Source organism: Lemur catta, chromosome 14, assembly GCF_020740605.2.
Source record: "Lemur catta isolate mLemCat1 chromosome 14, mLemCat1.pri, whole genome shotgun sequence".
Classification (NCBI taxonomy): domain Eukaryota; kingdom Metazoa; phylum Chordata; class Mammalia; order Primates; family Lemuridae; genus Lemur; species Lemur catta.
This window is the reverse complement of record NC_059141.1, coordinates 33489144-33505505: the sequence shown is the minus strand read 5'-3', so window position 1 is coordinate 33505505 and position 16362 is coordinate 33489144. Positions and strand designations below refer to the sequence as shown.

General features: G+C 39.8%; 1 protein-coding gene across 5 annotated transcripts in view; it reads right to left on the bottom strand.

Annotated features, from left to right (window-relative positions):
• SGMS1 (sphingomyelin synthase 1) overlaps positions 1 to 16362 on the bottom strand; it is a 280335-nt gene that overhangs the window by 187188 nt on the left and 76785 nt on the right. The window contains exon 1 of one of the 5 annotated variants that reach the window (XM_045569230.1): positions 10758 to 10776. The exons of the other annotated variants lie outside the window; for them this stretch is intronic. The gene's annotated coding sequence lies outside the window, so the exon portion shown is untranslated. Of the gene's footprint in view, positions 1 to 10757; positions 10777 to 16362 lie in introns of those variants that run through there. 5 annotated transcript variants of the gene reach the window in all.

Here is a 16362-nt window from a genome sequence, read left to right as displayed (position 1 = left end):
GATGAGGATTCTGATCCTCTCAGGGGTTAAGTGATTGACTCCAGGTCACATTAACAACAACCAGCTGAAAGATTCACCAGCGAGACAATCGGAAACACAGCCATTCCACAAAGCATTTCCTTGGCACCAATCGGGATTTCACTGAATAACATTTAATGCAATCCATCTCTACATCCCTATGATGCATACTGAGCTTTAAAGAAGTCCAAATCCCTGAGAGGTAATGAAATGATATGCCACCAAAGTGACATACTACTATAGATCTCATTCTATCATCCAGTTTAGTCATAATGTCCCTTGGAAACATCCTCCGGTGTGGGTAATTTACAAATTGTCATGGCTATGCACAAGTGACTAGATTTCCACAGTGACACATTGGGTTCTAGAGCTGGGATACTGATGAAAACAAGGGAACATCAATGCCATAAGTCAGAGTATGAGTTTGGGGTGGAAAGAGAAGAAAAAAATAAATCAAAATATACTTTTCTAATTTTGTTGACAGCAGAGCATCCTTATCACAAATGTCTAAATCACTGGCATGTAAACTTTTTCACTTATAGTTTTCTATGCAAACTCTGTCCTCAGGAAAAAAGGAGGCAGCAAGAAATTTGTGTAAATCGTAAGACTTGAGCTTCTAATACTTCCAGAATATAACTGACATCCTGAGTGTAGGGTACATGTTTTGGTCACCACATGTATCCTTGGCACAATATACTGCCAGGTATGCTGTCGGCCTTCAATAATTGAATATGGGTGGATAGTCACACCTAGCCATAATACAAAACGTAGAGGAGAAAGGTGTGAAGGGTTGCCTGAGAATTACTTATCCCATTCAAACTGTTCTTTGGAATTTAATAGTCCTAGAAACACGGGATTACAAAAGATTAAATTTTCTGAATTATTGTTTTCATTTTTTTAATAAATACATACTTTGGGGGTGAAAAATGCCTCTCTACCACCTTTGAATATTCAAAATATTTGCCAATATTTTGAAATACTTACTGGCCTAAAAAACATGCCTTCTAACCTACTATTTGAGAAGAATGAATCATATATAAAAATTTTTATTGCAGCATTGTGTTTGAAACAACAGATACTAAGAAGAACAAGGCTGGGCCAACTATAGTTTAATGGAGAGACAGACTGTAAACAAATAATTACTATCCTATACCATACAATTAATTAGTGCTTTCAGCAAAGTAAAACCATATGCCCAGGGGCACAGAGGAGGAAATGACTAACCCTGATTACATTTCAATCCTACACAGTAAGAGAGGAGCTTTTTTTCCTCCAGTGTTCCTTTGTGATTTCCTTATCCAATCCTCGTTGTTTTTTAAGGCAGAAAAAAGCACAATCCATCTATATACTAAATATTTCTAAATAACCACCTGGCTCCTCAATCATCATCCCACCCCTTGAAAAGTTGCACACTACCTTAATGTACACTGGTTAAATAAGAAGTTTCTAATGATCAGACACACTGTAACACATAACTTGAATATTTTAGCCGAGCTTTATCAGTATTTTTTGGCCTTAGCATTACTTTCAATCAAAACTGTATGTGGCCGGGCGTGGTGACTCACGCCTGTAATCCTAGCACTCTGGGAGGCCGAGGCAGGAGGATTGCTTGAGCTCAGGAGTTCAAGACCAGCCTGAGCAAGAGCAAGACCCCCGTCTCTACTAAAAATAGAAAGAAATTAGCCAAACAACTAAAAACAGAAAAAATTAGCTGGACATGGTGGCACGTGCATGTAGTCCCAGCTACCTGGGAGGGTAAGGCAGGAGGATTGCTTGAGCCCAGGAATTTGAGGTTGCTGTGAGCTAGGCTGACGCCATGGCACTCTAGCCCAGGCAAGAGAGTGAGACTCTGTCTCAAAAAAAAAAAAAAAACCGTATGTGAGTTTCTACCCAAAAATCTTAAAGACACAGCCAAATGGATGGTCTATCTAAAATTATGACACCATCATTAGTAGTTCATTTTATTAAATTATTTCAATTTAACTTGGTAATGCTCTTGGTGTGACTGAACCTTAAAATTATTTCTAAATTTCTGATAGGACAGAAAGGGAAATGGGACAGGCCACATAATTCTGATCAAAGGAAAAAAGATAAAAGGGTTTTTCCCCCTAAGTAGTAGGAAACAGAATCCTCTTTTTTACAAAAGCAGTGTGGTTTCTTATATTTTTACTAAAAAGATGTGAGCGTAATATTAAAGTATGCCTCTGGGGAAAAAATATTAAAAGGGGAAGCCCTGAAAATGTAGCAATAAACATCTTTTTCTTATTTCATGGTAAAAAGTACTAAATAAGATAACTCAAAAAATTGTGCAGGAAGATATCATAAAGAGGTTTGTCCCAAAAATGGGACCTTGCAGGAAAACCATTTGGATATGGTCTTTTATGCAGGAGAATCCCAGAAATAACTGAAGTAAAAAGTTTTCTGAATTTTCAACAACTTCACTATTGGGAAAGCTGTCATCTCACTTGGCTGCAGCAGGCATTGTTTACGTCAGCCCAGTCACCTGCCTATACATTGATCTCAAACTTGTTATCAGTGAAGATCCTCCTGTCACCCACCTAACGGAAGGTAAGGAACAGTCCTAACGTGTGCTGATGGGTTTACTTCATATTCTAAAAAGAACATATCTATACAAACTACCTCTTTGTATCTTATTCTCTTTACTCAACTTTTACTTTTCTTAACAGTAACAAGCTAATCTATTTGTTTGGGGAAGTACCACACCTTATATGTTGATTTTTCATTATAAATTCCCTTATCCTCATATTCCAAAAGGACTCTATTCATTTCAAAGGGACTTAGAGCACACTGTTCAATCAAAATGATGCCAGTGTTTGTTACACAAACATGCCCTAGCTCCACAGGTCTGTTAGCATGCTCGGTACTGAACCAGGGGTAAGAGCTAGCCACTGCACTACGTATGTGACAAAAGCCTTCTTGAATCCCTGCAATGCCATTCAAACTAGGGTCTGCCTGACTCCAAAGCTCTTGATCATTCTACCACCTGCTCCACAAAGGGGGTGGGATTCACTCATCCTACTCAATGGTCGAACTTCTTTCCCCTGGAAGCAGACACTTCCCTACTTACCCAATGCTTGAGTGCATACTTAGGAGACTGTACTATCTTATAATCCCACCATCTCCACTTATTGAGCACTTGAGCTATGCCAGATAGGCTTAATCCTAGCAACAGCATGATAATGTAGGCACTATTCTCATCTTACAAAGACAATGAAATTCAGAGAGGAAGGTTCAGTAACCAGCTTGCAAGCAGTAGAGCCAAGATTGCAACTCAGGCTGTGAGACCAAATTCTGGCTTGGGACTGAATTATTTACATTCACGGGTATACAGCAGGTCCCCGAATAACGTTGTTTTGTTATAACATTGATGAGAGAAAAAAAAATGATTCCCTGGCCAGGCCACTGTCGCTGTCTGTGTGGTGTTTGCACGTTCCCCCTATGTATGTGTGGGTTTCCTCCTATATCCCGAAGATGTGCCCTTTACGTTCACTGGCATGTCTGCATGGCCCTGGTGTGAATGAGCGGGGGTGCGTGTGTGAGTGCACCCTGGGAAGGGACGGAGGCCTGGCCAGGGCTGGTTCCCGCCTGGTACCCTGAGTTGCTGAGATGGGCTCCTCTCACCTGAGACCATGAACTAGAATAACTGGGTAAATAATTATCTTGTTTTTATTAATCTGTCCTAAGTGTATATATAGCTCACATCTATTTCAACACTTACTATTAGAAATGTCTTGATATTTATTTAGAAGCTTGGTAGTGTTTTTGCGACCAGAATTATTCCATAGAAACTTAACTCTGGTTTATATCAGTTAGCCTGTGGGTAAAAATCAGTTTTGTTATACATCATTTCACTTAAAAGTTGCAGTTTCCGAGAACCTATTGACAAATGAGAACTTACCATAGTTAAACTTTGTACTGACTCAAATTATTTTTTAAAGCTCTAAAAATGCTAAAGGACTTTGGTCTATAAATTGCCTCCACAATCTTCCCCAAAATTCATGACTTGGAAGGCAGCTTTTATACCTGTACCCCTAGATGAAGCAGCCCATCTTTTTCTATTGCTACATGGATAAGGTTTGGATTTCCTGAACTTGCTATGACTGCAGAATAGACCGCTCACTGATTTCTTTCAACGTGTGATTATTTCAATTCACTTAAACAATCCACTGAGTGCAGTTACTGGCTACCAAGTGTTGAGTTAGGTTCTAAAAACAGTCACAGTGAGGCATGAACCTTGAAAGTTCCAAATCTAGTGGAGTATACACAATATGCCCACAAATAAATAAGACAGGTACCACATGAATCCAAAGGATAAGATATTGACCTCTATGAAAAGAAATACTAAGCCAATATATAGTAAAAATAGAATATTTTCAAATATTCTTCTGAGGGGATTAATGTCTCCATATAACTTTTCTAAGAATAGAAACACTATACCAAGTATTGAAATCTCAATGAAATCCTCAGCAAAGATGGTGAAAAATAAATAAAGAGATAATTTCCTCCAAGAAATTCTTTTATTTTACTTTAGGTTTATTTATTTTGGGGGATAAAACTGGCACAAGGCCAAGATTAGAGGAGTTTTTTCCCCTTAATTCAAAATATTGTTAAGATGAATTTATTACATTTTCTACTTTAATATGAGAGTGCTTCCTTTGCTCTGGTTTTCAGCACAGTGAATCAAAACTAGTCATAAGTATTGGTAAGTTGAAAAGTAGAGCTCGAAACTCTGAAAGGTCAGTGAACAAATATGTTTGATAATTGTATCAGTTTTAACATATGATTTAAAAAATGAAAAACAGGACCCTTTCTCTCTAACCTTATTTGAATCATTAATTGTTATATGGTATCTTGCTTTATCCAGAACCTTTCTAAAGTTGATTATTTATAAATACATACACACATATGGTTACACAATTTCCTAATCATGTATACGGAATAATAGTGATTTATTATTTTAAAAGAGAACATAAATCTATAAGAAAAACATGCTAACCCTTAAATAAAAATATATAGATATGCACACATATATATAACTTAAATAAGAAAATAGAAATGGCTAATAAACACATGGTTAAACCATGGTACATATGCTATCCTATGCACAAGTTAAAAACAAAAAAGGAAGCTAGACATGGTTGCATATTCCTTTAGTCCCAGCTACAGGAGGCTATGGTAGAAGGATCGTTTGAAGGAGTTTGAGACCAGCCTGAGACCATAGTGAGACCCCATCTCTACAAGCAAAAAAAAAAAAAAAAAAGTTAGCTGGGAGTGGTGGCACGTACCTACAGTCTCAGCTACTCAGGAGGCTGAGGCAGAAGGATCACCTGAGCTCAGGGGTTTGAGGTTGCAGTGAGCTATGATGATGCCACTAAACTCTAGCTGGAGCAAGAGAGCAAGGCTCTGTCTCAAAAAAATAATAATAAATAAAAAATAAATCTTTTATGAGATGTACTCATCTATCATTTGCCTAACTAAAAAGAAGTTAAAATATAGTACTGGGCACATTAAAAATGGACTAACAAATAGACATTGACTCAACGTCACCTAGTATTCAAAGAAAGGTAAATTAAACACATGCAATATTTTTCTCATTAAATTATCACTTAAAAGATATCCAATGCCAATGATGATAAAATAAGATGAATACTTCCCTACGCTGGGAAGCAATATGTCATTATGTATCAAGAGCCTTAAAAAAATTCATACTGTTTGATACAGTTCCAGTTTAAATATACCTTAAGGAAATAATTAGGAAGGAGAATAAAATTTTACACATCAATGTTATCACTGTTTTCACTACTAAAATGCAAATTTACCTAATGGTTCAAGAATAAAAAAATGATTTAAGAAATTACAAGATATCCACATGCAGAATAGTATGCAGCCATTAAAAATTGTATTCATGCAGAAATGCTTAAGATATTAAATGAGGAAAGCAGGATACAGCATTTTTAAAAGTATAAGATATACAAATATGTGCACAAAGAAAAAGAATAGGCAAAATACGAACAGAAAGCCCTCGTATTCCATATAAGTTAACAAAAAGTCGTGTTTTCACACCTTTCTTGTTCAGTTTTGTATCCACAGCAACTAGAACAGTTTCCAGCTTTTTGTAGGCATGCAGACACTGCTGACTGAATAATTTTCTTCACTAAAAAGAACAAATAACATCTTAAAAAGTCTCTAGTCTTTCTTTATTTGTGCCCTGGCTATTCATAAGAAATAGTCAAACCTTTGTAAGAAGAGTGCCTATTTGAAACACCACAGTGGGCAATGTCACTTGTCGGGAAGGAGAGATTTTGTTCCATCTGTTGGTAAAAAGATCACGTGGCAGGAATTATATTCACGCTCTTTTCCATCCCTTTACCATTGTGAGGGTAGACACAAAAAGTCAGCTTCTTAGGAATTTATCTGAGTGTTCTTGTAATCTCTAATCTTTGCTGACATTTGGAGCGCTGGATTCTACGGGTAAAAACAAGAGTGAGCTCAAAGGCCCTTTCCCTCTCTAGGCCTTGATTTCTGCATCTACATAAGGAGACGGTTACACAACCTAATTCTGAAGGTTCATCCCAGCTGTAAAATTAAATGAGTCTATGATCTAAGTATTCTCATCAGACAGAAAGCAGAAAGGTTGCTAATCACCCCTGTAGCATATATTTTATACACACACATTTGTGACTGGAACCACATAAGTATAGAATTATTAAAGGCATTAAGACCCATCTTAATGTTTAGTTATTAGTAATCTCTTATCTGGAACTACCTTTTGGGTAATGTGTTCACGTTTGTTTTACTGGGATCTATGGGGGGAAATGCTTTAATTAAAATATTATTTTTCAAGAATATATTGCTTTTAATTCCTTTCCCAGATTGGTCTCATTTGATGAAAACAGGACAACTCCTTTGCTCCTGCCAAACTCAGTTAAAGCTTAACTTTTCACTGCCTAGTAAAAACCTGTTCTTGGTCCACTTCCTTTCGTCAGGTACCAAAAGGGAACTTGGCTGAGGTTTTAGGCACGAAGGTGGTGAAAGGAGTGGCCTTGCGAGAACACAGGAAAATACCTAATCCTACAATTTCCCCAGGAACAGTTAAGATCAATGCTGTGAGTTGTCTAATTAACAGGCACCATACAGGAGCTCTGTTTTGCACAACTTCTGAAAAGAGCTGAATGGATGGAAAAGAGATGTAAATCTCTTTCAAAATTATTGTTTGAGAATCTGCTTTTACAGAGTTCCTGAGTAAACAGCAGAAGAATGAGCTACAGCCTCAACCATATCTTGAGGACAGAGTCACATCTCCTGTGATAATCCCTTCTCCAAAGAAAGGCAGGAAACCAGCTCTTGGACTTTGACATCCTTGAAGTTTTTGTTATTGGCCTACCACCAAGAAGAAAGAAAGGAGCGTATGTAGCAGTTTCTGGACTGTACCTGCCATTTTTACAACCCCCTTTAAAAAGCACCAATAATGGCTGGTTTTCGGTGCCAGCACTTTCTTCCTCTTTCCACCTCCATGCTGGTCCTTTTCCCTTCCCCCAGAGAAAAGTAAATAAACCTTTATCTTTCTATCCTAATCTCTGTCTGGAGAAATCTTTCTCAAAACCCACCTCACTGGCATTCTCCAGCCCAACAGGTGGGGGCTGCAGAGCAGGAGGAAGGGAGCCTGCAGTTTCAAGACCAGCCCCATGTCAACCTCCCAGAGATCTGGTTGTGTTTGAGTTGCATTATTGTTCATGTCAACAAAAGATACTCAGTCCTCAGAGTCATCGTTACGCTGCACTTCGATGGATTTTCCACATTTATCACACCCTGGTCACATCTTTACAAGATTGGAATTCTCAGACTATAGAGCCTTTTAAAATCAGAAGCCTCAACAATTCTTACTGAAAATATCCTTTTTCTATACTATCTTTCTACATGCCTGGTCTCCCAAGTTTGAGACCCTACAATAGAGTTCAAGAAATCTAAAGTCTTAATTCAGAGTTATCTCCCCAGACTTCTGTGTTGTAGCCCCAAGAGAATCACGGGGCGGTGGGGGGTATCAGGGGTCAAGGGCAGGAAGGTGACCCTGCAGACATCAGCCCCCAGCCTGAACCCACCTGCTCTGACTTTCCAGCAGGCCCAGGCACACTGATAACTCAGTGTCTCCAGCCCCACAGCAGGGTGGGCAGGGAATCATCGCCGGCTCACCAGCCTACTCTGCCCTCCCACCGCCTCCCTCCAGCATGTGGGAGCAGACAGCAGCTGCCAGGGACCCTTCATCTGCAGAGTGCTAGCAGGCTGCCTCTGCCTGTTCTTTCCAAGAGGAAATGGGTTGGAAAACCTGTACACCCATTGTTTTATTAATAAAACCTTTGGAGGAAGAGAGCTTTATACAATAATATATATTCACTGATAGAAAATTAGAAAAGGGAGGACAAGACACTAACATTTTTATGTACTGCTTGCCACTCTTGTCATTTGAGGGGTTTTTTTAAAAAAAACAAAAACAGAATCCTAGAGCATACCAGTCTTCATAGGTTGCTGATCACCACCTAGACAGACACTTCTCACCACTGTGCAAACTCAGGCCCCACTTCACAGCATCCTCAGAGCAGTATATCCCACGTGGGTGGAGAAGAACCCATTTCCCTGCGGGCTCACCCAAAGTGAGCACTGTAAGCTCTCAGCTCCAAATTCCAACTAGAATGAGGTTCTTCTGAACAAAAGGCCACACTACACTCACATATGAGAGTGTCCATCTTTGCCTTATACGAAAAAGAAATTTCCAAAGCTAACAAAATTAAGTAAACTCAGTGTTAACCCAAATTCAAAAGATGTCTTCAAAACAAGACTTCTGGAGTCCTAATATCTAATTGCAAGGTGTGACTGTGATGTGGAAGCAGGTGGACATGCTGACCTGTCTGCTCTGACTAACCTATCTGTCCCACCCACCCCCTTTTTCTTGTTTTCCCCCATGGAGCCATCTCATAAGAATAAGGTCCCACAGAGTATATTCTGAGACATGCTGCTGCAAATTTCCATAGAGCAAAACCTAAATTCCTACTGGGCTGATTCACTGACACAGCTTTGTGGCCTGCTGGACTAGGCCTTAGGCTGGAAACCTGAGTTTTCCGAGTGTCAGCTCTAGCACCTGGGAGGCTCTCACCCCTCTGATTCAGCCACTTTTTGGGTAACGGAGCTAAGCCCAGGCTTACTGGCTGTTCCCCAGCCATGCACGGACACAAGTGTATGACGTTTCAGTAGGGAATTTCCTAGGCAGAGTATCAAACTAGGCAAATGTAGCTGGTATTACTGTATTAGATTTAGTTTTTATACAGTCTTCTTAACTATACTTTCTTTCTTGCCATCCTTATGTCAGCAGTCCACAAACTTTGGCACCAGGAACTAGTTTCATGGAAGACAATTTTTCCATGGAGAGGGGTTGGGGGGTGAGGGGAGGTGGCTTTGGGATGATTCAAGCACACCGTGCACTTTATTTCTATTACATTATAATATATGATAAAATAATTATACAACTCACCACAATACAGAATCAGTGGGAACCCTGAGCTTGTTTTCCTGCAACTAATGCCACCTCTGATCTGACAGGAGGCGGAGCTCAGTAGGTGATGCGAGCAATGGGGAGTGGCTATAAGTACAGACTTCACTTGCTCACCCACCACTCACCTCTTGCTGTGCGGCCCAGTTCCTAAGGGTACTCCACAGCCTGGGGGCTTACGGACCCATGTCCTTCCCCCCATCCACATCCACTCCTTGTAATCAAAACCCTCATTTCCTCTGTGCTAGTGATCAATGAATTAAGAGTAAGGTGGAAGAACTGATCACTCCTTAGGACTCCTAGGAATATTTAGATTTAAAATGATCAAATATTTTATTATTTAGATTTTAAAGGATTAAAACTATCAGGAATATTTGGAGTAAAAGGTTGACAAAGCACCTTTTAATACATTAGATCATGCTTTTATTTACTGTATTACACTGCTTGTTTTAATTACAAAAATAATTACACATGCTCACAGAAAACATTTTAAGTACAGTACTAAAGCCCTAAGAAGGAACGATTACCTAGAATTCTACTACTCAAAGATAATCCAAGTGAACATCTTCATTAATGCCTTTCCAGCCCTCCCCCATGTTTAAATAGTTTCTTTACTGAAATACTAGTCTTATGTTTTGTTACAGCCTATTTTTCATACACTGCATCCCATGTCAATACTTTTCTTTAACATCATTGCCATAGTTATACAATATTCTATTGTATAGGTGAATTATACCATATTGATCCAACCTTCTTTTGGAGGCTATCTGGGCTGCTTCCAATGTTCAGTTTCAAACAATGCTCACTAAGCATCTCAAAGCTAAATCTCTGAAGACATCTCTAATCATTTCCTTAGAAATTGCTCCTAGAAGCAGCTCACAGAGACAAAGGGTCAACGCATTGCTTCTCATTCAGTCACTTGAGACCTTCTAGGGAAAACAGTCCACTGAGTCATTCGGCATTTGCATTTCTCTCAAGGTCCTTTAGTGGAATTTTCCCAGTCTGTTCCTGTTCTCTTTACTGTTAGTTGAATTACTACCTGGTTTTCAAGATATTCAAATCCTACATTCTATCAGACATCCTTAGTTCAACAAACTATCTGGCTTAATGTAGTATCTTAATCCTATAAAACTGCGGTTCCCGACCCCCAGGCCAAGTACCTGTACCTGTCTCTGACCTGTTAGGAACCGGGCCACACAGCAAGACATGAGTGGCGGGCAAGCAAGCAAAGCTTCATCTGTATTTACAGCTGCTCCCCATCGCTCGCATCACTGCCTGAGCTCCACCTCCTGTCAGAGCAGCAGCAGCATTAGTTGCAGGAAAACAAGCTCAGGACTCCCACTGATTCTGCATTATGGTGAGTTGTATAGTTCTTTCATTATATATTACAATGTAATAATAATAGAAATAAAGTGCACAATAAATGTAATGCACTTGAATCATCTGAAACCATCACTTCCCCACCCCCAGTCCCTGGAAAAATTATCTTCCATGAAACTGTTCCCTGGTGCCAAAAAGCTTGGGGACCTCTGCTTTAAAATATATCTGAAGTCATCCTGTCTGCTCATACTTTCTTATTCCTAAATTTTCATCCATCTCTCATATCTCTGCTATCTCTAACTGAATGACTGACATGTATCAACAAATATCATAGGACCCTCTACTATCCTTGTTTGGTCCTTAGTTCAACCTTTTTTACTCCCCACAGGAGCTTTCTGATCCATGGGCAAAGTAACCTTTTCTCCAGAAGGTTTGGGAGTTCAGAACCTGTGCCTGCAAATCTCAAACCCTCCTGCAGGCAACTCACCTGGGATGGTGTCAGTGGTAAAATGGGGAGGAGGAGGTTCTGAGCCTCCCACTCCATTTTGTGATGCTAACATTTAATTTACTTACTTAGTTAGCATCACTACATGCTGTGGTATGTTTTGAAACAGAAGTACTGCCTGCATGGGACAGCAGCTGCTCAGGATAATTCCCCAGGTCACAACTCTTGTCTACACTGTATCATCAGGAAGGGCAAAGCTGCAAAGGAGAATCCAAGAAGAGTGATACCTTCACTGTCAGAGCACAAAAGCCATCCAGGATGAAGGCTTCAATCATTTATTTTCTCTGCAAGTAGTTAAGTTCATACTGCACCTATTTAAGCACATGAATTCCATTACACATTAAACGTCTGGTTAATTCTCCAGAAGGCAATGGACAAGACGCAGACGAACCAAAGAGCTCCAGTGTTTCTCATCAGGGATGCCACCCACACTGCGGACAGGACAATCCCTCACTGTGCAGGACTGTCCCAAGTGCTGAGTGGCATTTAGTATCCCACACTCTGAAGACATTAAATGCTAATATAAACACCCTTCATCGTCACTGTGACCCGTGCAAATGTTCCCACACATTTCCAAACACCAAAGGAGGGGGTGACAATACCCCCCACTGACAACCTCTGTGTCTACTTGGCAGGACAGAATTAACATTCAGGAAATGACAGAAAACAATATTAATCTCAAGATGGAATTGTGAGGTAAAAGCTGAAAGTACCATAAAGACGCCAAAGGAGAGCCAAAAAGGAGCAGGGTAAGCTTTGATAAGAATGGGAGATGGAGACCTGTAACCTCCCGCAGGAATCCAGCCCAGGGTTACAGCGCTGAATTGCTGTCCCATCAACACCCTGATTTCCCCTGCTTTAAGCTGATTACAGGAGATAATACAAACACTGAACTCAGCGAGTAGCATATCCTACACACTTGGTAATGCCAACTTCTAAAACACTGGTATTGTTCCTGCCCCCCCTGTTCAGGATAAGTTTCGTCCTTGCACCCTGGGCACCAGGGGAGGGCAGGAGAAGAGTGAGAGCCCAGGTGGGGGGGAAGGGCACTGCGGCCTGCCCCTGCTGGGCTCCTGCAAAGGACTAAACCGCAGGCCCTGCCCATTCACTGCTGGACAGAGATCAGACCCCTGCCTAGTTCCTTCCCCCTCACGTCAGCTGTGGTCAAAGGGCCATTGTTCCCAGAAGGCCAGTGTGTCTAAACCCTCTGGGAACAATGCCCCTTGTTGATCTTCTGTGCTCCAGTTGAATAAGGTCATTGACTGTTTTCAACCTCAGCCGCAATCAATATCATCACCTTTTATTGTGCAGCGTTGGCAGTGATATGTTTTCTGATGACATCTTTATGCTCAGGTGAGACTGAAAAGGTCAGTAAATGAGCCATCTTTTATAGATCCTGCTCAAAATTTATTAATAACACACTGTAGACTAAGTATTATAGGGCTCTGGTTCCCAAACTTCTGGAGCTTAAAGTACAAAGCACTTATTTTAAAATGCAGATTTCTGGGCATCAGAAAGTCAGATTCAGTGAGTTGTGGGGCATGAACCTACAATTTAACCACCCCCATATGTTTCTGATAAAGGTGATCCATGGATGCACTCTGTGAAACACCGCCACAGAATGACAGCAAAATAAAAAAACCAGCATCGTCTTCCTGACATTTTATATTCTATCTCCTTGAAATGGATTTTCCACTAGCAAAATAAACATCAAGTAAAAATCGAATGGAAAGAAAAATCAACTTAATTCTGAAAGAAAATGAGAGTCCCTGCTGTAAGCCTCATACATGGATATGGTAAGCCTATGCAATTAAAATTTTATTTACATATACATAAAATTCACATTTTAGTTTCCATATAAGAGTAGCTAATCACAAGATGATTATTTACATCACGGTATAACAGATATGATTATACAACCTTATATTCGGGTAAGCTTTATTAACTTTTCAACACTTATTACTTTATCTTCATGAAAGACTATCTTATCTTTCCATCTGATGACTTCAGACTGGCATGAAAGTTAAGGCATAAAGAGTTTATGCAACACGTCTATAAAGGTCAATACAAGGACTTAAACGTCCGGAAGGCTGTGACTTTTTCTGCTAGATTAGAAATGCCAAATAGGTTTCATGCCACATGCCAATTAAGATAGACCAGTGGACCAGAAACTGCTGCCTGCAGTGCAACTCTAAGAAAGCCAGTCCAGAGGGAGTGTATGGTGGTAGATTAACAATAGGTTGGCTCATCTGCCAGGTAAGAACAGTGGTGGCATCTGTGCCACATATATGCTAGATATGCCACCTCTCCAAGTGTTCAGCAGCACTGGAAATATTCATATATACCACTACTTTCAGTCCTTCACTCAACAAATAGGATTAAGTGTCTACTACATGCCAGATCCTAGAGAGATACCAACAGAGTAGTAAGTGCTCTCGAGGGGGTAGATGTGATGCAAATGAGGTAGTTTCTAACCTAAGGCTTTTCCTGACAAAATGGGATTTAAGGTGGAACTGAAGAAAGACTAGAAGTCAACAAAATTTGAAAACAGAGAGAAGAAAGTAGATGTGAAGGCTATTTCAGAGGAACCGAAACTAAGCCACCAAGGTGCATCCAAGAGGGGCAACAGAGTTTGGGGATTAGTGTGCAACTACCAGGTCATGTGAGATTCTGAGGTTATGAAATTGTAATTTCAACTTAAGATCATGGGAAGTCATGGAAAGGTTTGGTGTTGTAGGTGTATTTGTGTTCTGTTTGGGGAGGGTTTTGTTGTGTTTTTTTTTCCTTTTTTTTTTTTTTGCAAGAGCAGGAGAATGAGTTACCAGATTTACATTTCACAAAGAGGGTGGAAAAGAGTCACAGCGAACATGATGAGCAACTGCAGTCACCCAGGTGACCACACCAGAAGCATGGCCAGAAGTGGGTGAATTGAGATACTTTTTGAAAACAGAATCAATAGAGACTTGGTTGAGGAAAGAATACAAACAACAAGAGAACAGGAGGAGGCCGAGACGCAGCTCTAAGTGGCTGGAACACATTCAACTGGAAACCCTGCAAGGTAACTGGACTAACCAACACTGGTGACCTTAGGAAAGACTGATTTGAAAATGTGGGGGTTTCAGGCACAGAAAAGGATAAGATCAAAAACACTAATTCTTTATCTTCTCTTTTCCAATTCTAGTTAAATTGTATAATAGTTATGCTGCTACACCTGTAAAGACTTAATCCAGCAGAGACATTATCATGTAAGTCTCTGATTTTCTAAATTATAGCACTTACAGCAATTTTTTACCTCTTAATAGCAACTTAATTCAGGCAACCATGAAACTCCTACTATTGAAAATACTTCTCAAACAGTACTGCACTTTCCTGCCTTGTGAAGTATGGCACACCAACATAATTTCATCTTTCACTGAAGATTTAATATCTTACATACCTTAAACATCCCCATGAGAACATTAATTTTGCCATTCAGAGCTCTGCCTACATGATGACTCAAGCCCCCCTCCTCCCCCGTAACCCCCAACGAAGGTCCCACGATTGTGTGAATGAATGCCTCAGCTTGCCATGTCACCTTGCCATACTCAAAGTGCACAGAGAGCTGTTGTAAGTTGCTCCACTTGGAGACAAGACTAGGGATGGGCCCGAGATCCTTGAAAATGGAATAACGACGCTGGTCCCTGTGGAGCCACCCACGCTGGGAGATGTTTTGGGAAAGAAAAGGGCTTGTTTTAAATCTGACCAAGAGAACCAGGTGGAGCCTCCAGAAGTCAAAACTGGAACCAAACTGTTAGGGTTCATTCACTTTAAAAACGGGATTTTTACTCCTGGAGCTGAAGTTTTCTTTTCTGATAAAATACAAATCTCCTAGGAAGGCACTAAAACTCCTGGCTGTTATTTCCACTTTGAGGAGACTTTCTGATTCTTTCCTACCAACAGAGCTTTAATAGGAAAATATTAAGATGTTGGGATTGGGTGGTGCCTAAAATCACCCTGGCAGGAACCATTATTTTCTATTCTTAAAATCCTCCCGCCATGCCACCACCACTGACATCAGACTCTCAAGACACAGCTTTGAAGTTCCCGCAACCAAATTAGACCTTTTCAGGAAAAAAAAAAAAAAAAAAACCTAAAAGGAGCCACACCCTATGTGACTTCCACTTTTCATACTTCAAAGACTTGTATGACATAAAAGAGAGGTTTGTAAACAAAATTTTCCAGGTTCTATGTCTCTAAAAATGGCCGGAAGTATGTTTACTATTCTCCTTGAAATTATTTTTAAAAATTCAAAAAGGATCTGACACATGTATGTATTTACAAGTCACTGTTTTGAAATGCTGCTGGTTTATTCTTAAACATTTGTTTAAGAACAGATTATGAGACACCTAAAAGACTGAGATAAAGGAAAAAACTAGAATTTCTATGATGCCACCGATATGCATATTTGTCCTTTAAAAAAGGAAGTTAAGAGAGTGAGAATTTATGAATAGCATGAGTCAAAGTAAAATGGTTAAAAACAAAAGGGAAACTGCCATGAAGCAAAGTTTGGGGGGAAACAGAGAAGCCATATACCTCATATTATAATATTATATATCACAATGATAAATATTAAATATTACTCAAAAACTCCCAATTTTTATTTAATTGGATTTTGTTTTTCAGCAACCATTCATGTAGGTTCTTTGATTATTGTAATATAATGCCAAGTGCAAAAAAAATAGGAAAGTTTTCTCTAATCTCCCATGTTTTGTTTTTAACATGCAACTTACCTGGCTTCTCAGACCAATAGCATGCCACCACTGGTTAGAGTTGGACCTGCTTCCCTCATACACATAGCTGTCTATACGGTCGCTCTCAGGCCGATTTTTGCAAGTGATGTTAGGCATCCACATCTGATCTTCCACAATCCAGAGAGTGCAGGGGGATAAAGTTAGCACCCAAACTATCTTGGAGATCA